Below are 25,707 nucleotides of genomic sequence, written 5' to 3'. Positions count from 1 at the left end.
AATTAGAATAATAATTTTATATAAGTTTAGAATTTTAAATATTTGCTTACTATGTATATATTACATAATATATTGTGAAATATATTTATTTTTATCTGAAAATTTATTACTTATTTTATTTATTTAATATGTGTAGTATTTTTATTAAATTAAATAATAATTTATTTATTTATTCCTCCAATTTATTTAAATCATAGCCTTTTTCATTCAATTCATGTCAATCCTAACTAATTTTAGTGCAAATCTTATCAATTCTAAGCCCATATGAATTCAATATAACTTAATTTTAAATCTCAATGTTAATCTCATTCGTTTATTCTATATTGATCAACCCCCCAAAAAAAAGCCCTAAACTATTCATTCTCTTCTTCTCCAAAAAGAGGAGGGAACCAGCCCCCCCTCCTAATAAGACCTCACCACCTCTCCTCTCCGCCATCCGCCTCTCTTTCGCCGCCACTGTATCTCTCGCCGGAGAGACGACCTTCGCCGCTTCTCCTTCCCCAAAAGAGCCATCGCCGACCTCCTCTCCCCTATTCTCTTCTCTGAAAAACGCAGCCCACAACCCATGCGTCTCTCTTCCGCTTCGTCTCCGGCGAAGCCTCGCCTGCAAGAAGAGTGTCTCGCCGTTCCACCGGCAAATCGAGCCGCCGCGTCACTCTCCTCCGGCGGATAGAGCCACCAAACACCACCACTCCTCCTTCTTCACAAAGGAACTGCCTCCTCTTCTCTGCTCACTCTCGACTCTCCGGCGAAGAGAGACACCAGGAGACCCAGTCGAACTCCTCCCTCTTCTCCGTCGAGTCACCAGCCAGCTCCAGTCCGAAGCAACAGTGACGACGATCTCTTTGGAAACGGCCAGATCGATTGGAAACTAGAGGTCAAGCTCATCGTTTGTCAAAGACGGATGTCCGGGTATGTTCATTTCAATCTTTTGTCCTCTGTTAGTTGAGTATAAGATTTTACTGTTGGTTGATTTTTTACTAAAGTCTTGGTTGAAACAGTGTATTTGTTATACATCCATTCAGTTCTATATTTCTCTCCAAGGAATTACTAAATTTGAGATACTCGAATTTGGTTCGTTCACATTCTTCTTCGTCTTAAGGTTTCGGATTATGTGTGTGGCTATTTATTTCATCCTTGAATGTTTCTGAAATCTAAAGTGAATATTTTTGGTGTTAAGTAGTTTAGTATGAAGCCTCCCTTTTTTTTTTGGTCTAAATTAGCTTCAAATTTGCTAAATTATTTTGTTAATTTTGGTATGGTTTGAACTGATTTTGGCATTATTAAAGCTTTTAGTATACTGATTATGCCTTTATTTTCTGCACATTTCATTCACTGAACTGATTCAGTAGCTTTTTGAAATTAAAATAAATTTTGTATTTAATTTAATTGTGTGTAATCTAATTTGTCGATTAGATACTTGATTCTGGAATTTATTTATGGTAAGAGTAATATTTCTTGATCAATCTTCCTTTTGTAGTATGTATAATTGATGTTTGTTATTATTTAATCTAATTTCTTAGGATTCGTAGTTGTCCCTATTATGGTAAATGTTACTTGATTTATGTATTGATCCTCTTTATGTGTTTAAGGAAGGGACTTCCCACTGATTCATGCTTAATTGATTTTATTTCTTCTTATGGTGCCCTCTACTCATCACTATATAAGAAAAGCTTTTAGTCATTATTGGGATAGGTTTTTTTTTTTACTGTCTAGGCGTTTTCTTATACTTAACATCACTGGGGAAGACAACTTTTTCTTACTCACTTTTCACGACTTTGGATACACATTTTTCATACACACTTGTTCACTGGACTCTAGCAAAAAATATACTTTACATTTTGAGCACTGAACGTTTTCACTAAGCTCTCTCTCACATTTCAAAATCTCTTTCTTGTTCTTCCGGCTTCTCTGACACGAGCACTGCTCGGAACCCTCGAGGTTCTTGTGATCTTGACGTGTTGGAGATAGGAATTGATTGTGCTCCAAACTCTCTTATTATCTCTTATTATTGCCTACTTAACCGGTTAGTATTTCTTATTAAGAATAATTATCTCTTATTAGCATTTCTTACATTGTCTTATTTTTAAGTTCTCGTATGATTTATCTTGTTAAATAAAATGGAAGGCATCCAGGTTAGTTCCATACCTTTCTCTATATATGCATGTTTACTCTATTATATGTTAATATGTATATGTTACCACCTTCTCTATTTTGAAAGCTATGTAATCTTTGTATATTGTTGTTATTCGATATCTTGTTTGTATACTTTAATAGTTCAACAGGTTTTAAATTAAAATTCAAGACACGAAGAGTTCGCTTTGGCAGCGAAGCCGGGATTTTATTGTTTTACTTTAAATATTTTGTTTATAATTTGTATTATTTTATTTACTTGCTTCTCTATTTGGTTTTGTAATATTTTTTGTAAAACAATGCTCTATATAATAAAATAATTGGGGACAATCTAAGGGGGAGGAGAACTATGTGCTACTTGTATTTTTATTTTCACCTTAATTTTGTGTGTATGTGATATAAGAGTTATTTGTTTGATCATAGCCATCATGTTTAGATTAATTTTAAATATGATTTTAATTTTATTTCTACGGATATTTGTTTGCTTAATTAAAATCGGCCTAAAATTAATAAAACTGGTTCAATCTTAATATTGCCCATTATCATGTGTAGCCTAACCTTTACATGATTATCCTTATTTAGTTTAAAGTAAAGTCACCCTCTCATGTCTTTAAAATTAGTGTTTAATTTTAATTATATATTAAACATATCTTTAATTAGAAATCATGCCAATAGGATTTTTTATCATGTTAAAATTATATAGAAATCATGCCTATTTAATTTAATTATATTTTGAGTATATTATGTTATAGAAATCATGCTTATAGGTTTTCATATTTTAGTATATCAATTCGTATAGAAATCATGCCCAAGATCTTCATAAATATTTTTAACATGTCACATTACTTAGAAATAATGTTTTATAGGATTTATTTAATATTCTTTTAGCATGCTAAAATTATCTAGAAATCATGTTTATAGGTTTTAATAATATTTCAGCATGTCATTTAGGTGTAAAAATATTTTAGAATGTTTTACGTAGAAATTATGCCTATAGGACGTAATAACTAATTCTCAACATGTTAATTTATATAGAAATCATATCTAGGATTTAATAATTACTTCCACTATGTTATTGAGATCATGCCTATAGGATCTAATAAATGTTTTAACATGTGATTTTATATTGAAGCCATGCCTACAAAATTTTAATACATTTTCATTGTCAATTTATCTAAGGATCATGCATATAATACTTGCTATAAATTTTTAACATGATATCATATGTAGAAATCATGCCAATAGGTCTTTAGTAATTATTTATCATATTATTTTTAAGATCATACCTACAATATTTTTTAAATAAATTTTCAGCATATCATTTCACTTAGAAACCATGCCTATAGTACTTTAATCAATCTTCATCATGTTATTAACTAGAAATCATATTTATAGAATTTTATAAATACTTTTAGTTAATAATTAAAGCTATTAAGAATGTCTTCTTTTATTATAATTAGTCTATCAATTGAAATTACCTTCATATGTTTAATGATTGATCCTTTTCCACGACATTCTACTTTTAACTCTTATATTTAACTATGTTTGCACACACATATTTATTAAGACCTTCATTACTTGTTTGTGTTTTCAAGCATGGTAAAATTAATTCATTAGATGCTTATTTGAGACTTTATGTGCTAAATGCTCGTCCTCCTTGTTTTGTTTGACGACGTGTCTACTAAGGAGACTTATATTTTCTTTTAGTCTAGAACCTACCAATTATCAAGTTCAGTGCTTCTTGGATATTAAGATGGGACGATAGACACGTTTTATTACGTTAGTTCTTATATTTCTTTTAGATCGCTTCTTAGGATAATAACAAATGAATTTAGGATGGGGTAGGGATAAATAGGCCCCTCAGAAATGATGCAAAGGTGATTCGGGTATACTTTATGTATCTTGTCTTCTGTTAATAAGCCTAACACCGATCCGGAAAAATTAATTTAGTTTAGTTAAATCCTTATTTATTAATATATACTTAATATTTTTGTTTGCATTTATTTGGGGTAGTTTAAATATTAATAAAAATGATTATTTTCATTCTACATGGGATTGTGTAAATTTTGTATTCTTGCTTGTCTCTTTCTTTATTATGTTAATTAATGTATAAATTCTTTATGTCTTTGTTTTAAAGAAAAATCTTTCCATCACTTAGTTCTACTTTAATTTAATAAAAGTAGAGATCTTATTTGCTATATTTTAAAATCCCCATATAGATTGTAAGATTTGGTTGGAACCCAGATTTGTGGACTTTGAAAGGTGCCTAACATTTTTCTTTTGAGGTAATTTGAACCCTTACCCGAATTCTGGTACTGTAGACCTTTAAATTTGATTTTATTTTTTAAAATATAGAATAGATGGTGCCCTAACGCACCTTTAATTCGTTAGATGACGACTCTTCTCTTTTTGTAAAATCTTAGAAAGTGCTGTCACGTCGTTGCAATTGCATTTTGAGAAAAATGTGGTGCGTCAGTTACTATTCTTCTTTTCTTGTTATTAATATTATTATTATTTGCTTCTTTCCTTCCGCTTGTGATGGTTTGTTGTCAATGGTTTCAGACTGTGGGGGTTAGGCATACCTACTAGTAGGTTGATAGTAGGTGTCATTATGACTTCAGAAATTGGATCGTAATAGAGTGGTATTAGAGTTTAGGTTCGTCGGTATCGTTGATATAAGAGCAAGTGCCTAGTAGAGTTCTGTGAATCAGTGCGGAGATATCTGTATCCTATCTTCGGGAGGCAATAAGGCGTTTTAGGGATACTCCATTCTTGATTCCTTATCGTGTGATTTTTTTTTGATCAATCTCTAAATACTTTCTTAGAATTCATTCCTCATTAGATGGATAGTACGAGCTCTTCGATGGACATGGCTAGAGCATCAATGCATACTACCCAGGCTTTGACGGTATCTATGACCACCTCGGCTCTTTTGGATCCAGCGTTAGAAATTTAGCGTCTTGATGAGCATACAACATAGGAAAGTGTGGTTTTGGGTGCACCAAGTGGTTTGCAGCCTAGGGTTGGACTTGGTCCTCAGCAAGGTTATTCATTGATCTTTGAGTATGTGATGGAGTTTCTAGACTGAACAGGGCACTACATTGTTTCTTATGGAGCGAGACATGACTTAGCGATTTATCGAGGGATTGATTTTGCTGCTCAACTTAGCATCACAGTACTTGATAGCAGTGGGGTCTACTTTTCCCCTAGGTGGTCAGTTATGTACGATCTATGGATCATGCATGTATAGAGATTTATAGAGGTAGAGGTAGGAGATCCCGCCGTCAGTGCAGTAGAGGTAGCATCTCGCCCTGAGGTAGACATCATCCTAGTGAAGGTCAGCCTCACTCTAGACCTACTGAACCCATGGTGGGAGCACCTTAGGTTTCAGGCAATCCTGTGATAGGTTATGGTACCCACGGTGGACAAAGTTCATGACAAACTTCTAAGGGTATGTCTTCTAAGCATCCAGATTTTAGGGTTCATTTTATGCTAATCAGGCCATCTCAGCGGGTTGCAGTTAGTAGACGGTGTTATACATGCAATGAGTCGGGACATTTGGCTAGGTATTATCCTATAGTCACCCATCGCAGGCGACAAGCTTGGCAGTATCGGGTTCATAGGGCTCAGGTACAGTCCATTAGAGGTGGTACCTTGAATGTTGCAGTTAGTGGTATAGGTGTTCAGTTCGAGGCCAGGCACATTCCATTCCATGCTTCTGCAGGTCAGACAGAGGACGAGGCCCTAGGTATCAATTGGATTTGTGAAAATTTTATTTCTAGGACCTTCCTTGCTTGTAGTGGTTGGGTGTTGGGGTCTTCATACTCATCGGTGATTACTTGACTTGTTAGATTCATCTTGTGATTCTGTCAATTACTTTACTTGGACTTATGTGAGCGTACTTATTTAGTCTGATTACTTGCCTGTTGTTTTCTATGATAGCTTTACCTGAATCTATATGTATGTGTTTATCTCCCCTAGATGATTTTTTTTAGTAGTGGATCATTTTGGTCTTACTGTTATGTTGCAATAGTGGTAGAGTTATACCTTATGGATGTTGAGCTTAGTTGATTGCTCTGATGGGTTTCGTTTAACCATTCTAGAGTTTTCTTGGGTTAGTCCTTTCCCCTCTTAGCTTGTCTCCCCCTCCAGTATGCTTAGCTGGTATGAGGTTGCTGTCGAGAGAAGGGTGTGTCTATAGTTGTGGCCCTTGTGGTTTATTGTAGATCTCGTTTGATAATTCTTTCTTTGCGTGATTTCCCATTCTTAGTTCCTTAGGTGGCGAAGTTAAGGTTTGCCCTTCGCATATGTTAGGCTGTCTCTTTATGGCTATGTTTGAGTTGGGAAGACTAGAACTGAAATTGTCTTTGTTTATTTTAAGTATAGTGATGTTTTAGCTTGAAGTGTCTTGTACAAATTGTTCTATTGGGTTCATGGAAATGGTGGTCTTCTTATGCTTGTGACCGACCAACAATTAGCGGGAGGGGGTTATTGTGGAATGGGAGCGTTCATATTGATGAGTTGTGGCCTATCAGGATTACCTTGGTGTACTCTTGTGTTTATTGGACTTTTAGATGGTTAGTCAATACTTGTCGGCAATTTCAATCACATGCTTCTTTAACCTTACAACCAGGACTACCTTCAATCTCGGTGATTCCATGTTGTGCCTTGGTTCTATCGGTAATCTATCGCAGGTGTGTCGATGGTTTAAAGAGTCAGATTTTTTACTTGGGTTTTCTGTTGTGGTGTGCTTTGACTAGTTCAGATTTTGGCTTCCATGGGTGAATGAAATTTCTCTTTGAAGGCCCAACTTTAGGATGGAGTCAAAGTAATTCGTGGTATCATCTCTTGGTTTCTTGTTCAGGGTGCGAGGTTCATGTGTGTCATTATGGTTAGCTGACAATGTTCCTTGTGGTGTACCTTGCCATGGTTCAACTTCATTTGAGTTGCTTTTGATGGATTGATCTATTTACTCGCTACCTGTCGGCTTAGCTTTTCTTGAGTTTGAGTGGTTAGCTCAGACTTACACTGGCGGGTCCGCTTGTGGTAGTTGTTGCGATGGTTCGGTTCTATTGGGTCACTTTTGGCAGGTTTAATATGCTAATAAACTGCTTATTAGGTCGGTTTTGATCCTGGATAGGTGGCTTACTCAGATTTGCACTCGTGGAGTGATACATGGACTCATGACATTAGTTTCGACTACTTTTGGGGTTAGATTCTCATTTTGGTTCATTTTCTAGAAGTTTTGTTGGCAGCAAAGTGACATTGGAGTTGATCTCAGTGCAGTTTCTCCTCCAGTGGAATTGGTTGTCCCTTGGAGCAACCTTTTTAGTCTTGAAAGATAGATTTCAGACTAAAGTTATGGGTTTTAGGAGTCATTAGGTTGGAACTTTAGGTTTGTGCCCTGGGCGGAGTTGTTTATTTTGAGTTCTTGCCAGTCTTTGATGTTTAGGTGATGCTTGCATATCATTCGTGGTTATTTGGGCAATGTTCAGATGATGCTAGGAGCTGTTACTGTGGTTTAGGATGGGTAGGATACCAATGATGATTAAAGAGTCATGAATTTGGGATTTATTTAGCAGCTTCTCTTGTTTGTTAGTCACCTAATTTTGAGAAATCTATGTGATTTTGGTTTAACTCGGATGAGTCTGGTGCGTTCGGTTAAGTTTATTCTTGTTGAGTTGAAGTTAGTATCAAAAGAGAGGAAATGGAAGTTGGGTTGGGTTATGAAGGAGAAAAGTGAATTTGGGAGTTTTCTCTTAGCTTGAATTCTGGGTTGGCGTTGCCCGACCCGAGAAGGTATCTGTAGTTCTAGCGGAGCTTGTGGGCCTAGCTTTCTAATCTTTTCGTGCCCTTGAGTCCTTTTCTATCCTTTGACTTTCGAGGAAAAAAGTCCTTTTAAGTAGTGGATGTTGTAATGACCCTCAAGGTTATTTTCATCTTTTTTGATCTTTTCAGCGTTTAGAGCTTTCTTATAGTGACCCAAGTCATTTATAACTTGCCAACACCGACAGTTCAGTCTCCTGGCAGTTCATTTGGGTTTTATGCCTGTTTCCCTATTTTGGAGCTATTGGAGTTTGATCGGTTGATTTTGGTCAAAATTCTAGAAAAATGACGTCAAAATAAAATTCTGACGGTTCCATCAACTCCAAATTAGGCTAGTAGCATAGTCGACATGCGTATCGAGGTAATCGGTGCGAGTTTGAGGGCATTTGGCGCTTTAGTTTTTAAAATTTGGCTTAAGGTTGACTTTGATCATCATTCTTGGGAAACGCGATTGGATTGAAATTTCATCAGCGTGATTAGCTCTGGAATATTGAGTTTGGTCTAGAACGACCTTTCGTTCATGTCCCTAGGCTTCTGGTCTTATTTCAAGCCTTTTATAGATTTTGGTTCAATTTGGTTCTTTGGTGTGGGACGTATATTTTGTCAAGACGACCTTAGATGGAAATTTCAACTGCATCATTGAGTTTAGAACATCGAATTTGATGGGGTAGCATATTTCGTTTGCATGCACAGGGTTCTGAACGAATTCTGAGCACCCCACCGGAGTTGGAAAAGTTGCCAAAACCAGGTGATGTGCATCAGCTGGTGCAGACCCATTTTGGTCTCTGCGTTCGCGCCACCTTGGTCGCATTTGCGGAAGCCAGGGTCCTTGGTCTTCGTGTTCGCGGAGATGGGGCCGCGTTCACGGAGGCTTAAGTATTGGTCTCCACATTCGCGGGGTACCTGCCGAGTTCGTGGAGCTTTGGGGGTTTAGCCTCCGCATTCGTGGACCTTTTCCTTTGCATTCACGGAGAGCATTTCATTGGTCTTTTAATTAAGACCAGTGACGCGAACATCCCAAACCCCCATTTCCTTTTCTTCCAATTTAGGAGCTAAAGAGCTCTATTTTGGGCGATTCCAAGTGCATTGGGTTGGTGGGAGACGTGGCTACGTGTTGGTCGGTTCTGGGAAGCGTGAAAGGCATCGATTTGAGGTTATTTTTTCCCCAAAAGGGCTGTCCTAGCTTAACTTTAAGCTTTAATGGTGGAATTTACTATTGGGATATTTTCTCTCATTTGAGCATCGATTTGTGCCCCCATTTTGGGGTACAAGCTCAATAATACATTTAGAATCTTTTCACAGACTCATTTTTGGGATTTTTATTGCGGGTCCTACAATCCCTTTTTGGATCCAATCTTGGGTCCATCTCCGAAAAATACGATTTTTGTGTCAAAATGTCTGTATTGACGAGATGATCAACATTTTGATAGCGTGGGGGCATTTGGAGTTGTTTTTGGAATGAAAAGCTACCGTGAAGTGGACTTGGAGCGCACGTGTTCGGCTTCGAGGTAGGCTACAGTCTCCTTTCTTTTGATTGAGCTTCATGTGGCATTGTTTAGTATAAATAGCTTGTAGTTTGGATTGTATGTGATGGGTTACACTCAATTCCGAGTTTCTTTCTTCTTTGTCTCGACGTGAGCCTTAGGCTAGGCTGTTTTTTGAGACTTCTAGTCTAGTTGGTAAGACTATTAATTATGCCTAAGTTTGGCCGTAATTAGACTATGTTAGGTGGCTTGATTGATGTTTATGGTGATTGGCGGATTCACACCTGAGGATTGATTTTGGGAGAAAACTTAGTTTTTTTTTGGTTTTCCACTCGATGTTCGGAGCCCATGGAGCCCCGACTAAATTCACATTGCGCACTCCAAGGCCCATTTAGAGGTAGCACTCCCAACATAATTTTTTTCATTCTAGAGCTTGAATCCGAGACCTTTGGTAAGGGTGAAGTAGCCCCACCACTGCACCATAACCCATGTTGGTGGATAAAAAACTTAGTTGGTGTAGCCGTTATTGGCTGGAATTTATGAGACTGTGTCCTTTACTATTGTAGCACCTATCTTGAAGCTTTGGTGTAGTGATTTCCATCCAGTTAGGCTTGTGAACTACTATTGGATTCCATTTCTGGATTTAGAGCTAAAATTCCCTATGCTTTCTTTTTGCTGTTTGGCGGGGCTAGCTGTGTTTGAAATCTCGAGGTTGTATTCCCAGTTGGATCTAGATGTATTGATTGACTAGCTTAGCACCTGTTTCCTCATTTTCCTCCTCCTTATTACCCAATTAGGGTTGATTTCCCTTTTGGGCTTTGTTGCTGAGTTAGAGGAGTAGATTTGAGCCCTAGGCCTTGGTTAGAGGTCGGTTGCATATGCTAGTCCTGGTTCTATGCTCTAGAGGGTAAGGTGCTTGTGACATCATTATTGTATGTAATTGTGCGTGTTGTTTAGGTGTTGATGATGACATGCATTGCATTGAATCATTATTTTCTCATGGATGTAGTCGATCTCGATGCATGCATTGGTTCTTGAAATTCAATTGACAAAGCTGGGTTGTAACCCAAACTATTTTATATCGATTTTTGAATAGGGGTAGTACTACCTTTATTACTACTATTTTTAGTGGACTGGAGGCATCGAAGATGCACTCATTTTATGATATTAGATCAAGGCATCAAAGATGTGGTCATTTTATGATTTCGGTTCGATCGGAGAGATTTTTCGACCCTTTCTATTCTGATTTGACTATTTATCTCTGGTCAGTGCAATGGAGTGGATTTTTGATGATCAGACATACAGATTAATAACTATATTGATATAAGACTTGGATCAGAAATAGACAGGTATATATGGGCGGTCTCGAGCCCCCCATAGCTATCCAAGATAGGCGTAGTATGTTTATATATCTTGGTATAAGACACTTGGCACTAATGGTACTATTGGTTTTATTGCATGACTCTCATTCATATATGCATTGCCTATCACCAACATAGTTATTTGTACTTGTTGGTAGTATGGGATGCCGTGCGAGTTTACCCGTTTGTGAGTGAACTTCTTGGGCACATAGGCGCTCGGGAGGTATTGCCTTACTATTTGCAAACTTGTGGCGGTATAAAGGGTGGTCTCTTGTTTGAAGGTAATTACTGCCCTTGTTCTTATTTATATAACTTTTTTGTGCAGGGATTTAGTTGATACGGTCCTTTGGGCCTTTATGTGATATGTGTGTTTAATTCTATTAGTAGGTTGTCACTTAGTTGTCCTCCTTCGTAGTGTGTCGTCTTGTTTAGGTCCTGGGCTGGCGCCACCACGTACGTCATTGGTTTCCTTGCTTATTTCCTATCTTTTCTCTCTTTGTTATATCTAATGCTTCTTATTGCAGGCTTCCATATTATTTTTGTTAGTTACTTGTGATATATACTGCTTGATTACATGTTCTTTATACTTATTTTATCTTGGAGCTTAGTCGGCCGATGCATACTGAGTGTCGCTTGTTGGTACTCATACTATACTTCTGCACCCTACTGATCATAGTACAAGTTTTCTTTACTGATTTGGATATCGTGCGGAGTAGTTCATGGACTTTGGAGACTTAGGTGAGCTCTTAGACAGAGGATTGGTGACTCACCGACCTGGAAGGCGAGTTCGACTGACCTCGCCAAGTGGTCCCCGCCAGACTTTTAATAAGGGTATTTTTCTCCCTTTTCATCTTGTTTAACTCCTAGACTACATCGTTTAAAGCCTACTCTTAAAGACTATGACCACCCAAACCCTTTAAAATCCCCTCATTATTTCTCCAATCATTAGTTGCAATAATTCTCTCTGTAAAAGAATACTTTCAAGGTTAAATTCTTAAGTCAAGCTAGGGTTCATAGACTCCAAGGTTTCAAGTCTCCTAATCTCCATTGTTTAGGATTTAATATCAAGGTATGTTGGAATTCATCCATGGATCCTTCCATCCATGGAGTCTCAAAAGCTTTTCTCCAATTCTTCTTCTATGCATTATCTTATAGCCCTAATTCTTATCAAACTGCATTGGGTCAATTTAATTATGATTTATTTCATTGTCATTGATCTATTTATGCATGATTCAAGTTTCAATTGCATGTTTTCAATTGATTTTCATGGACCCATTCCTTATGCTATTTTCAAGTATGAATTTATAGAATTATAATCATCACTGATAAAGGAATTTATGAATGATTATCAAGGACTTATGAATGACTCTTGAAAGTAATGAATAATGAGTTCAATGATGTTTCAAACAAGTATAATGGTTGTGATGAGTTTCTTCACACACTCATGTTAAAGAGGCGAAAGATTTTCTCACCGACTCATAGATTCATAAAGACGAAAGATTTTCTTGTATGAATCATCAAGTTAATGAGCTACTCTTGTGATTATTTTATGATGAGGATTGGTATTCATTATAGCCTTTCCTAATGATATTAATGACTATGATTTATGACTTATGTTGGGATATTGAATAAGCACCAGAAGGTCTTTGAGGTGAGGTGAGGTCCAGAAGCTCAAGTAGCGACCTAAGGGAACTCTAGTAGAAACTTCAAGTCCCTAACTAAGTTTCCCCATTAGGTTTGAGTTTATGGACTAGCTAGTAGATCCACAAATATCTCAATGTTAAAGAGGTTCTCACAGAGTCTACCTTGACAAGTAGCCTCTCTCTTCTCGATGTGGGAGTTACATTAGATTCAATGTTATAGCTCGCATGGTCTTATATATCAGTTAATGGTCGTATCCCACACATGTATATGCTATGTTATAAGTTCTCTTGATGTTTATGATGCATTTCTCATATGATTATGATATTCAAATATTTTCATGTTTTACTCATATTTTTTAGATATTGGTCATGCATCCCTTGTTCATATTAACTATGTCCTATTATCATTTTTCATGCATGTTTCTCACATTTCTAGTGCATTCCATGTACTAATGTATAATTTTTGCCTATATTGTATCATAATGTAGGGTCGAACGTACATCACGCATATCTCACTCGTGGCTAGAGATTGAACTTACTTTCCTCTTGATTGGTGAGTCATCCTGATTCGAGGATGAGACATTATGATTTCTATTATTCCTTATGACTTTTATTCCTTATTTTAGTGAGATAGGAGCTTGTCTTATGCCATATCTAAACTACTAGTAGAGGCATGTTAGATGTTCATAGAGTCTATGTTGTCTTTTCCATTAGAGTTAAGGTTAATTTCTCTTTTATCGAGATATTCATGTTGAGACCATTATTCCGCATTATGATATTTCTTGTTATATTTTAATTAGGGCTGCTTATCGGGCGGATCAGATGGATTATTATGTTTAACGGTTTGACTTAACGGTTATCGGCTTTTAAAAGTACTAATCCGCTAGCCAACCTATAAGATATTGGTTGATTCGGTATCGGATTAGCAATTATCGAGCGGTTATCAGATGGTGTATCGATTAAGTATAGATTACCGAGTAAAAGGCATTTCGAATTTATTTGTATCTTCAGAATCAACCCAAAGACAATAATTTAAAAATTCTAGCAGACTGATATACATTGTAGCCTTGCAATCTGTCAATCAAAACTTTGAGAAGTTTTGTAGCATTAGTAAAATTTTAAACGCGAAAGCAACCTATCTATTGCCCACTATAAATCGTGGCAAGCAAGGTGGTTTCTGCTGTCAGCACACATATCACCAGCCCCCCCAAACTTTACAAATGGAAGAAAAACTTGTACCCAGTAGCCATCTCAAATGACCATCTCCATGGGACAATAAAAAGAAACATATTTTGACATGTATTATTCATTGCTTAAACTCATCAGTACAACAACAATTGTGTCAGGTATGTTCCAAAGCTTTTTGGACAAGTAAATTAAGAATCAAAGTGAAGAAAGTCACTACAAAGAACGAGTCTTGGGGTAAATCACACTACTAAAAGCACTCCGGCACATGTCATATATCTTATATTAGGTAAAAACTTTACCGTATTAATAAGATCTCTAGGTGAAGGAAGGACAGCTTTAGTATGATAGTAATCAATCCCTAAACCACTACTGATATCATATCACTGAATCTTTGAAACCCTTTTTTGTGTCGAGATTTTGAATTGTTGTTATCCCTTCTCTCCCTCTGTAGTGTTCATACCCAGCTTTTGGAAAGAGAATAGAGGCGGAGGTTCGACGGCCTAAGGGAAAGGAGGGGAGGTCTGGTGGAGGAGAAGAGAAGGCAGCGCAACTGGCAAGAGAGAATGAGAGATGAGAGTTTGAGAGACTAAGACAGAGGCGGCAACGGCAAGTAGCTAAGCTTAGCCAAGTGTCCAAGTAGAAGTGTAGAACTTTGTAGAAGAGTAGAAGTAGGGTTGCTACTTTAAATGGGCTTGCCTATTTAATTAAATGGGTTTGGCCTGTTTAATTAAACGGGCTTGGCCTGTTTAATTAAATGGGATTGACCCTTATTTTAGATTTATAAATTATAATTTTCAATATTATACATATTTTATATGTTTATGGATAAAATATAATAAATTCTTAACAGATTAACAGTTTATCCAATAACAAAATTGAGTAATCCATCCCCCACACCGATAAGCCATTAATTATAAAATTTAAATTCATTTTCCACCCGCTAATCTGATAATCCAATACCAATAAGCCAGTAAGCCAATTTTGCGAATGAGTTATCGGTAGCGGACGGTTTTGAACAGCCCTAATCTTAACTACCTTATGTATTTGTAACAATCCTCAAAATACTCACAAGTGCCTTAAGAATAGGCTGCTCATGTAATACATTATTCTTAATTATTTTGGCAAATCTGAGTTCGGAATATCGATTAGGTGGTCAAAATCTGTGGGAAAATGGTCTTAGTGGATTTTTAGGACCCGTATATCGAAAGATAAATTTTTTGAAGAAACTGCACAAAACAGTAAAGTCCGCACCAAGTTCGCATCACGGACCTGACGATGTTTTTTTGATCGAACTTTGTTTTTAGCAAGGGCACTTTAGACTTTTTCCTAATTATTAGTTAATGAACCTAGGCTTTTTAGAACCTAATTCAGCTCTATAAAGTAACCTAAACCTCTAATTCTATTCATTCTTCTACAATTCACCTACTCAAATATTTCTCTTTACAAAAGACTCTCAAGGACTCCATTGAAGATTTCAAATATATTCACTCAAGCTCTCCATCAAAACTCTTAAGTTCTTCCAAATTATTTGATTTTCTCCCTTAAGGTATGTGGGTATTGATTCATAGAGTCTTTCATCCTTGAAGCCCAATTAATTTCTCAAGTTTTCTATCAAATTAAAGTATGGTATTTTATGGTTTTATGATCTCTAGTCCAATTGAATGAATTATGATTATGAGACTATTTTGATATATATTGATGGTTATTGCATTGAATTGAAGAGTTTTTCCATGAATTTTCCTATATTGATCTCTAGGGTTCATTATATTAATTATGAATATTTTTAATTATATTTTTCAATGATATTATCTTATGAATTATGTATGGGCTGATAAAAAGTATATGATTATGCATGTTTTAAAGTCAAATTCATGATTTTCAAGTCAATTGATCATGTATTCATGTTTTACCCAAATTTTCAAGTATGAACTATGATTATGTATTTCAATTATAATCATAGACTATAAGTATATTTTGAATTATAATTTTTCATGCAAATTATGGAAAGGGTGACTTAGGACCCAATGTGGTGCCTTAAGGCCTAATGATATGAGCTATGTATATATGATTGGTAATGTGGAAGGACAATACCCGCAATTCACTTATGTTATAAAAATGAGCTACTCTATGTCTTCAAACCTATGATCATGACTATGATATATGTCATTTATGATTTCTTTGCTATATATATATATATATTTTGTGGGATTTGACTTAGCATTGAGCGGACTTGAGGTGGGGTCCCTACCAAAAGCCCTAGTAGCAACCTCATGTCTCTTGAACTACGTGTCACTGTAGGAACAAAGGAATTATAGGCGAATACTCAAATCTCTAAGAGGTGAGTACTCGAAATATCAAGGCTTAGAGGTGAATATCCGAGTCTAAGAACTAGGGGTGAGTACCCAGTTCACATAATCGCTTAGTGGGTCCACTTAGGCATGTAGAGTCTACCTTGGCTAGTAGATTCCTCTTTTCTTCGTTGTATAGGGAGACAACAAGATTCCATGTTATAGATCGCATGGTCTTGTTGTCGGTTATGGTTCCTATTCCACATATGTATGATCTCTTATGTATGCCATAATTTAAATTATGCTTTTCAAATGCTTTGGTTACTGTGATTTTTTCATGACTTTACTTATCTCATCTTATCATGTGTTTTACTTAACCATTGCATCTCATGATTTACGTTGCATGTCATGCCCTCATACTTAGTACATTCGAACGTACTAATGCATACTTTTTGCCTACATTGTCTCATAATATAGGAGTTGAGGATGAAAATCATATTCATCTACGTGGCTAGTTAAACTTTCCTATCCGGCGGTGTATATGGTGAGTCCTCATTTATCGAGAACTAGTCATCGAGTTGGTTATTGTATTCAAAGACTTTTGTTATGTTTTATATTGAGGGTGAACTAGAGACATGTCTTAGCCCCCGCCCATATTCATGCGTAGAGGCATATTGTTGGACAAATATTTTGAGTCTATGTTGTCATGTGACATTCTCCAATTTCTATTCATGGTTTAGACTTTCTTATGATGTTTCCGCTTATACTTTATCTTATGTATGCGTATGATATGTACAAGAAGCTTGGTTAGAGCCCCTTGGGGTTCTTACAACTAGGCCTTAGGTCGGAGCGTGAGAAACTTTGTATCAGAGCACAAGGTTCAAGTGTCCTAGGGTGTCCAACATGCCACATCAAGTAGAGTCTTATTCATGGGTGTAAAACGCGTTACACTTATAAGTAGGAGGCTATGAGGCGTCTTAGGAAATCGTCACTTCTTTCATGATCTATAGCGTGCAATAGAATGGTACTCTAAGTATGCTCCGACTTTGGTGTCCCACCCTCGAGCCCGAATGAGTAAGTTTATATCAGGGGTTTCAAATTTGGTTGTTAAAGAATGTGAGATGGCCATGTTAATAAAGGAAATGGATATCTCTAGACTCATGACTCATGCTGAGCAAATTAAAGAGGAAAAACTTAAGGAGGTTCCTAGGCTGACTAAGAAGGCCCGAATTGAGAATGAATCATCTTTTGATAACACTTCAGTGCCTAAGTATCACAAGGATAGGGTGCCTAACCCTAGATATCAAGGTGAAAACTATAGTGGTCAAGCTTTTCTCGCATGCCAAAGGTGCAGAAGGTACCATCCAAGAGATTGTTTAGCCGGTTCGGGTGTTTGTTTTGATTGTGGTGCGAAGGATCATAAGTTGAGGCATTGTCCATGGGTTTCTAAGGATGATACAGATAGTCATCAGCGATCTCAGCCTTACCCCTCTATTGGTCTCCAAACTTAGTGTGGTGCTTCATCCAATAAGTGTGAACTCCCTTTTGAAATGGTAATGATTAGTATGGATTGGTTACATACATCTTATGCTTATATAGATTGTAGAACTCATTGAGTCAAGTTTCAATTCTTAAATGAGTTTATTCTATAATGGAAGGGTCATAATTCAGTAGTTAGGGATAGCTTCAGTTCTTGTCTTAAGGCTCTAGTTTAGGGTCATGATAGATAGATAGAGAGTAGCCATTCCGTATTTTGATAAACTGTGGTATGCTTACCCCATTTAAGGTTATAGACATGGAGGAAGAGCTAGATGGATCTTATTATGAACAATATATAGGTAAGAGTATATTGGTGTGTCTGTTAGTAGGAATTAATGCAAACGTAAATGTAGAGATGCTAATATAGAAATAAAAATTCTTAATTGATGATGATTACAAGTGAGTGTATTAGAATGGTTATATAACTAGGCTTGAAGGTGGATGGCATGTGGGTGAGTGTGCGGTGCATTGGGTGCTCCTTGATAAGGTCTCAAGGTTTGATAAAATGTGGTGGTGAGGAGTAGTACTCTTGGGATAAATTTTCCTATATAGGTGTAGGATCCTAAGGTATATTGACAAAATGGAATATGAGTTAGACTTTCCATTTGAGTTGGCTTTAGTTCATCTGGTATTTCATGTGTCAATATTGAGGAAGTTCGTGGGTGATCCAAATTCTATTGTGCCAATGGAGAATATGAGTATTGAAGAGAATTTGACTTATGTGGAGGTCCCGATTGAGAATTTAGACCGGCAACTCAAGAGGTTAAGAAATAAAGACATTGCATCCGTCAAAGTGTTATGGAGGAATCAACAAGTAGAGTGTGCTAAGGGGGAAGCAAAATCGGACATGATGAAACGTGATTCGTATCTCTTTCTTTCCGCTCAAGCCTAAAGGTACTAAGTTGTTCATGATTATATCGATTAAACTCCTACATTTCAGTTCCATATGTCATTCATATGTATGCATGATTCATGAGAAATGATTCTTCTTCTCAAGGACTAAGTCTTATGTTAAGTATAAAGTTTACATGCTCTATGCATTTTTTGAAGTGTCTTCCTGTTCATTTTGGGTTGCTAGTCCTTTTTCCATGTCCTTCATATATTAATTAAATCTCATTCGAGGATGAATGTTCCCAAGAGGGAGATATTGTAACAATCCTCAAAATCTTCACAAGTGCCTTAAGAATGTTTTGGGAATATAGGCCTCTAATGTAATGCATTATCCTTAATCTTTTTGGCAAATCCGAGTTTGAAATATCTATCAAGGTTCAAAACCTGGAGGTAAATAATCTCGGTGGATTTTTAGGACCCGTATATCGAAAGATAGATTTTCGAAGAAATTGCACAAAATAGCAAAGTCCATGCCAAGTCCGTGTTGCGGACCTGACGAGTTTTTTTGGACGAATTTAGTTTTATGCAAGGACAGTTTAGACTTTTCCCTAATTGTTAGTTAATGAACCTAGATGTTTTTAGGACCTAATTCAGCTCTATAAATTAACAAAAACCTCTAATTCTATTCATTATTCTACAATTCACCTACTCAAATATTTCTCTCTACAAAAGACTCTCAAGAACTCCATTGAAGACTTCAAATATATTCACTCAAGCTCTCCATCAAAACTCTCAAGTTCTTCCAAATTATTTAATTTTCTCCCTTAAGGTATGTTGGTATTGATTCATGGAGTCTTTCATCCATTAAGCCCAATCAATTTCTCAAGTTTTCTATCAAATTAAAAATATGATATTTTATGATTTTATGATCTCTAGTCCAATTGCATGAATTATGATTCAAATTATGATTATGAGACTATTTTGATATATATTGATGGTTATTGCATTGAATTGAAGAGTTTTTATATGAATTCTCCTATATTGATCTCTAGGGTTCATTATATTAATTATGGATATTTTTAATTATATTTTCCAATGATATTATCTTATGAATTATATATGGGCTGATAAAAAGTATATGATTATGCATGTTTTAAAGTCAAATTCATGATTTTCAAGTCAATTGATCATGTATTCATGTTTTACCCAAATTTTCAAGTATGAACTATGATTATGTATTTCAATTATAATCATAGACTATAAGTATATTTTGAATTATAATTTTTCATGCAAATTATGGAAAGGGTGACTTAGGACCCAATGTGGTGCCTTAAGGCCTAATGATATGAGCTATGTATATATGATTGGTAATGTGGAAGGACAATACCCGCAATTCACTTATGTTATAAAAATGAGCTACTCTATGTCTTCAAACCTATGATCATGACTATGATATATGTCATTTATGATTTCTTTGCTATATATATATATATATATTTTGTGGGATTTGACTTAGCATTGAGCGGACTTGAGGTGGGGTCCCTACCAAAAGCCCTAGTAGCAACCTCATGTCTCTTGAACTACGTGTCACTGTAGGAACAAAGGAATTATAGGCGAATACTCAAATCTCTAAGAGGTGAGTACTCGAAATATCAAGGCTTAGAGGTGAATATCCGAGTCTAAGAACTAGGGGTGAGTACCCAGTTCACATAATCGCTTAGTGGGTCCACTTAGGCATGTAGAGTCTACCTTGGCTAGTAGATTCCTCTTTTCTTCGTTGTATAGGGAGACAACAAGATTTCATGTTATAGATCGCATGGTCTTGTTGTCGGTTATGGTTCCTATTCCACATATGTATGATCTCTTATGTATGCAATAATTTAAATTATGCTTTTCAAATGCTTTGGTTACTGTGATTTTTCATGACTTTACTTATCTCATCTTATCATGTGTTTTACTTAACCATTGCATCTCATGATTTACGTTGCATATCATGCCCTCATACTTAGTACATTCCATCGTACTAATACATACTTTTTACCTATATTGTCTCATAATATAGGAGTTGAGGATGAAGATCATATTCATCTACGTGGCTAGTTAAGCTTTCCTATCTAGCGATGTATATGGTGAGTCCTCATTTATCGGGGACTAGTCATCGAGTTGGTTATTGTATTCAAAGACTTTTGTTATGTTTTATATTGAGGGTGAACTAGAGACATGTCTTAGCCCCCGCTCATACTCATGAATAGAGGCATCTAGTTGGACAAATATTTTGAGTATATGTTATCATGTTACATTATCTGATTTTTATTCATGGTTTAGACTTTGTTATGATGTTGGAGTCCTTCGGGGTTTCAATCTCCTTGTTACGACTAGGCCCTATGTCGGATCGTGACAGTATTCTCATGTATGATATGTTAAGTGGCTTGGTTTGACTCTTTTGATATTTTAATCAATGTGTCATGCCTAGAGTCTAGCTTAATCAACGTGTCTTAGACCCCACCCATACTCTACTAGTCTAACATGCCACGTCTAGTAGAGTCTTGTTCATCGGTGTGAAGCGCCCACATCTATAAATAGGAGGCTATGAGACATTTAGGAAACTTCACTTCTTTCTTCATTATTATGTCGTGTGATAGAGTTAAACATTGAGGCTTTTCGTTGTAACTCTTTATCTTTGCAATTTTAGAATCATGCCTCCACAAAGAATTTCCTTGAGAAGAAATGTTGAGCAACAACAAGCTCCAAATGATCCCTTGAATGAACAAGATTTTCAAGCGGAGTTGTGAGACACTTTCCAAGTATTTGCTCAAGCCGTGGTGGCTCAATCCAATAGAGAAGTAGTTTCTCCCGTGAACCTAAATATAGATACGATGTAAACAAAGGTTTGCAATTTGATGTGGATGAGTCCACCGGAGTTTCATTGGCCAAAGGTAGATGAGGATCCATACGAATTTGTTGAAAGCATTCAAAAGATTGTGGAGATTATGGGGGTAAGCTCGGTGGAGATGGAGGAGTTGGCCGCTTACCAATTGAAAGGGGTTGTTAGAATTTGGTTTGATCAATGGAAAGTTGAGCGAGCTAGAGAGGAGATCCTATTGTCTGGGAAGAATTCAAAAGGGTGTTTCTCTATCTAAGGGAGGCTAAGATTCAAGAGTTTATCAACTTGAAACAAGATAGCAAAAGTGTTAAGGAGTATGCCCTCAAATTCACCTAATTGTCAAAGTAAGCCCCATTTATGGTATCCGACCCAAGAGCTCGCATGAGGAATTCGTATCGAGTGTTTTGGACTTGGTTTCCATAGAGTGTAAAACCTTCATGCTAATTAGGGAAATGTATAGCTCAAGGCACATGACACATGCCAAGCAAATTGAGAATTAAAAGATTAGGGAGAAGGCAAGGGAGTCCAAGAGGGCAAGGGCCGATGGTGGTGACATATCACATTCTGGGTCCAAAAATAGTGGTCGTTCAATTTCGTCAAAAGTATTTGAGCCAAAATGCTTCCAACCCTTCGGCTCCAAAGTTTCATAAAGATAGAATGGCTAACCCTAAGGTTCAAGGAGGAGCTCTGAGTGATCAAGTCATCCTCACATGTAAGAAATGTGGAAGGAACCATAAAGGAGAATGCTTGGTAGGATGAGGTGCATGTTATAGGTGTGGTAAGCTAGGTCACCATGTAAAGAATTGTGGAGGTGATGCTTGACCCCAGGCTCAGACTCAGGCGATAGGTCATGCAGTTCAGTAGGGTAATACTTCAGGTTTCGGTGGCAGTCAGTGCCAAATCCAATTCTATGCTATTCAGACTAGGCAGGATTTGGGAGAGTCCTGCAATGTGGTTACCAGTGTGTTAAAAGTCTCTGAGTTTGATGATTATGCATTATTACATTTAGTTGCTACTCTATCTTTTTTACTCCTTATTTTGCATTGAGATTTTTTGTTAGTCCTGAGACCTTGATAGAGCCTTTTTTGATCTATACTCATGTTGGTGATTTAATTATGGCTAAGAGAGTCTATATAAATTGTCTGATCTCAGTTTTTCACAAAGTTACTTCATGTGATCTAGTAGAGCTTGACATGATTGATTTCAATATTATACTTGGTATGGATTGGCTTCATGCATGTTATACCTCAATATATTGTAGAACCTATGTGGTTAAGTTTCGATTTTTGAATGAGCCAGTCCTAGAATGGAAGAGTGGTAATTCCGTGTTTAAAGGTTAATTCATCTCGTACCTTAAAGCTCAGGTAATGATTTCCAAAGGTTGCATCTATCATCTAGTGCAGGTTAGGGATACTAAATCTTAAGTTCTTACTCTTGAATTAGTTTAGGTTGTTAATGAGTTTCCAAAAGTTTTTTCCAATGACCACCCAAGTATCCCTCCCGAAAGAGAGATATACTTCCGTATTGATCTTCTCCCTGATACCTAACCTATTTCTATCCCTCCTTACTGTATAGCTTCAACAGAAATTAAGAAGTTGAAGGATCAGTTTGAAGATGTAAGGCTCCAAAAGTTGAAACGTCAAAATTTTAGTTAAAGAGGGAAAATAATGAAAACTGGATTCTGAAGCTCGTCAAAAGGTCTTGGCGACTCACCAAAGAGCCAAGGAACTAACCTTTTAGATCTGAAAATATTGCTCAGAAGGCAGGAACGTTTGGTAATGTAAGACCCCAGAAATGTGAAAGGTCCTAAACCAAGGAAATGCGGATGAATTCTCAGAAAGTATGGAAAACTGGCACCAGGAGCTGACCATGGAAGCCATCACAGGCCGTAGTAAGCACCACGAATGGTGGTGAGCAACCGTGGTAGAGTTCAGAGACTCGGACTTGTAGGAAAGGGACCACGGACCGTGGTGAGCACCACGGGCAGTGAAACCCTCCATGGTGAGCCCTCCCCAATAACCTCAGAATTTTCCTAAGGTAGGGTCCACAGACGACACCATGGATTGTGGAACCCTCCATGGACCATAGTCTGTCCTCGTGGTGGAGACCCTACAAGTCCATTTGCAGGACTTGCACCACGACCACCTTTCCCGGCTTGTAATGACCCTCACGGACCGTGAGGTGGCTCCATGGTGAAACTTCAGAGACTACCCATACATGCCCTTTTCCAAATATTTATAAGTCCCTTACCATGGGACCCCATCACAGGCCGTGGTGAGCACCACGGACTGTGAAGGGTCCCCTTGAAGTCTTTTTCGGCCAGATTTTAAAAGGGGCATTTTATTTTTTTCCTACGTTTTATTTTGAAATGGTGTCATATTGGAGGCTGAGTTCTTCTATCTATAGTCCCTAAAACCTCTAAAACCCTCATTCTCAACACTTATACTCAATATACTAAATTCCCCTCCTCTCAAGCTCTCCCAAGAACTTCAAGGCAAAGCTAGGGTTTTCTATTCAAGGCATCTCAAGTCTCCATTCTTCCTCAAGTTTTCATAGGGATTTTGTGTCCCCAAGGTATGTGGATTTTCATCCATGGGTTCTTACACCCATGGAGCCCAAATGTTTTCTCAACTTGTTATTTCAAATTCTAAATGATGAAATCTTATGGCTTTTACATAATGATTCTAAATGACTAGATTATGAAGTATTTTTAGTTTATTTACCTATATTTATATATATTGATCCTCAATTTCATGAAATGAATGTTTATAAAGGTTCTTACATGAATATTTAAAAGTAGCTTTAAAGCATGAATGATGGGTTGTTTGAGATGTTCTAAATTGATGTATTTCATCACTCTCATGCATGCTAGCATTGGTTTAAATGATTTAAAGGTTGAATGAATGGAACCTACCTAGTTTTGAATGTTTCAATGAAGTTGTATTGAAAGCTTTTGACTCCAAAGGAAAGTTATGAAGTAAATGTTTACGTAAAGGGAGTCTTATGAAATGATTAATTAATGGAAAGGGCTCCTTAGCCAAAGTAAGGTTTCAATGTGAAAGGATAATTCTCGCATTGAATAAAATGAAAGGTTTTAATGAGCTATTCTATCGAATGATGATTTAATGTTAAAGTTATATAAATGCTTATGCTGTTATGATGTCTAAATGTATTCTGTGGGATTGACCTAGCATCGAATGTAACATGTAGATGGGGACTCGACCTAAGGGGTCCTTAAGTAAAGTCACATATTGTATTAGCTATATGCCAACATAGGAGCCATTGTAGGCTATGTAGGCTAGTGGATCCACGATTAGCCATTAAAGTTAAAGTTAAAGAATATTTAAAGTTGACGGAGTTCTACAAAGCAAGTAGTCTCCCCATGCCAATGTAGAGGGTTATGTTGGATTCCATATATTAGCTCGCATTGTCTTAAATGTCGGTTACGGTCACTTTCCCACAAAATAAATATTTTAAGATTTCATATGATTTTTCTCATGCATGCATCCACTTACGCATATTGTTTATATATGACATGATGTCCTTCATTTTAGCATGCTCACATACTTAGTACATTCAAAATACTAACACATACTTTTGCCTATATGGTATCACCAGGTAGGAATCGGCGTTGCTCCACATTATCCTCCTCATGGCTAAGTTGATCGTTGAAGGCTACCACTTTTTGTGAGTTCCTATGTTCCGGGAAAAACACTCCTAACCTTTCTAGCTTATGTTATGTTTAGACATTTGAGTTATATTTTGATAATTTGACCTAATCTTGAGGGTGAGCTAGGGACATGTCTTAGCCCCTGCCAAGTCTTAATATAGAAGGTATTATTAGACATAGAAAATGATGTTGTGTTGACCTTGACTCTTATTGAATGTAAGAATCCCTTAGTCTCAATTACCCCTTATGTTTCAGCTTGTTGTTTATCATTACCAATGAAATGGTCAATGAATGCTAAGAGGCTTGGGTGAGGTACCTCCGGGTGCTTCATTCTCCGTGTTGCATCTAGGCCCTAGGCTTGGATCATGACAAACTTGGTATCAGAGCTCGAGATTTTGAAATGGTCCTCGGAGTCCAATATGCTGCGTTAAATAGGGTCTTATTCATGGTTGTGAAATGGGCCACAATTATAAATAGGAGACTATGGACGTTTAGGAAAGTTTTCACTTTTTTAAAATTCATGTCATGCCTTAGAGTGTCCTAAGCCTTCTTCTAACTAACGATCCATTTTGTGTTCTCTAGATAATGCCTTGATGAAGAGCACCTCTAAGAGCAAGGGTCGACGACGAAGACCAAGTTCCTCCAGTTCCCGATGTCGTACATCATGAGAAAGGGGTAACCCATGTCGAGTTTTGTAATATCATTATGTTGTTGGATCAAGATGTAGCCAACCAAGGTAATCAAGGTTTTCCTCCTCCTTAAGTGCAAAATCCGGCTTCTAGGATTCGAGATTTCCAAAGGATGAATTCACCCGAGTTCGATGGTTCCAAAATCGATGAGGACTCTATGGAGTTCATTGA

At 36.9% G+C, this 25,707-nt stretch overlaps 1 long non-coding RNA gene across 3 annotated transcripts; it reads left to right on the top strand.

Moving 5' to 3' along the window:
* The first annotated feature begins 329 nt into the window (after positions 1-329).
* Positions 330-25,078, top strand: LOC129895087 (uncharacterized). 3 transcript variants are annotated; one of them, XR_008767720.1, is made up of 4 exons: positions 9,474-11,635; positions 12,936-13,000; positions 16,401-16,467; positions 24,796-25,078. It is a non-coding gene; the product is annotated as an uncharacterized LOC129895087 (long non-coding RNA). The 3 variants fall into 3 exon arrangements; XR_008767719.1 differs by lacking the exons at positions 9,474-11,635; positions 16,401-16,467 and adding an exon at positions 330-912; XR_008767718.1 differs by lacking the exon at positions 16,401-16,467.
* The last annotated feature ends 629 nt before the right edge of the window (positions 25,079-25,707 follow it).

The sequence above is a fragment of the Solanum dulcamara genome, chromosome 7, assembly GCF_947179165.1.
Source record: "Solanum dulcamara chromosome 7, daSolDulc1.2, whole genome shotgun sequence".
Lineage (NCBI taxonomy): Eukaryota > Viridiplantae > Streptophyta > Magnoliopsida > Solanales > Solanaceae > Solanum > Solanum dulcamara.
Note: the sequence above shows the minus strand (reverse complement) of the source record. Positions and strands in the feature narration are given on the sequence as shown.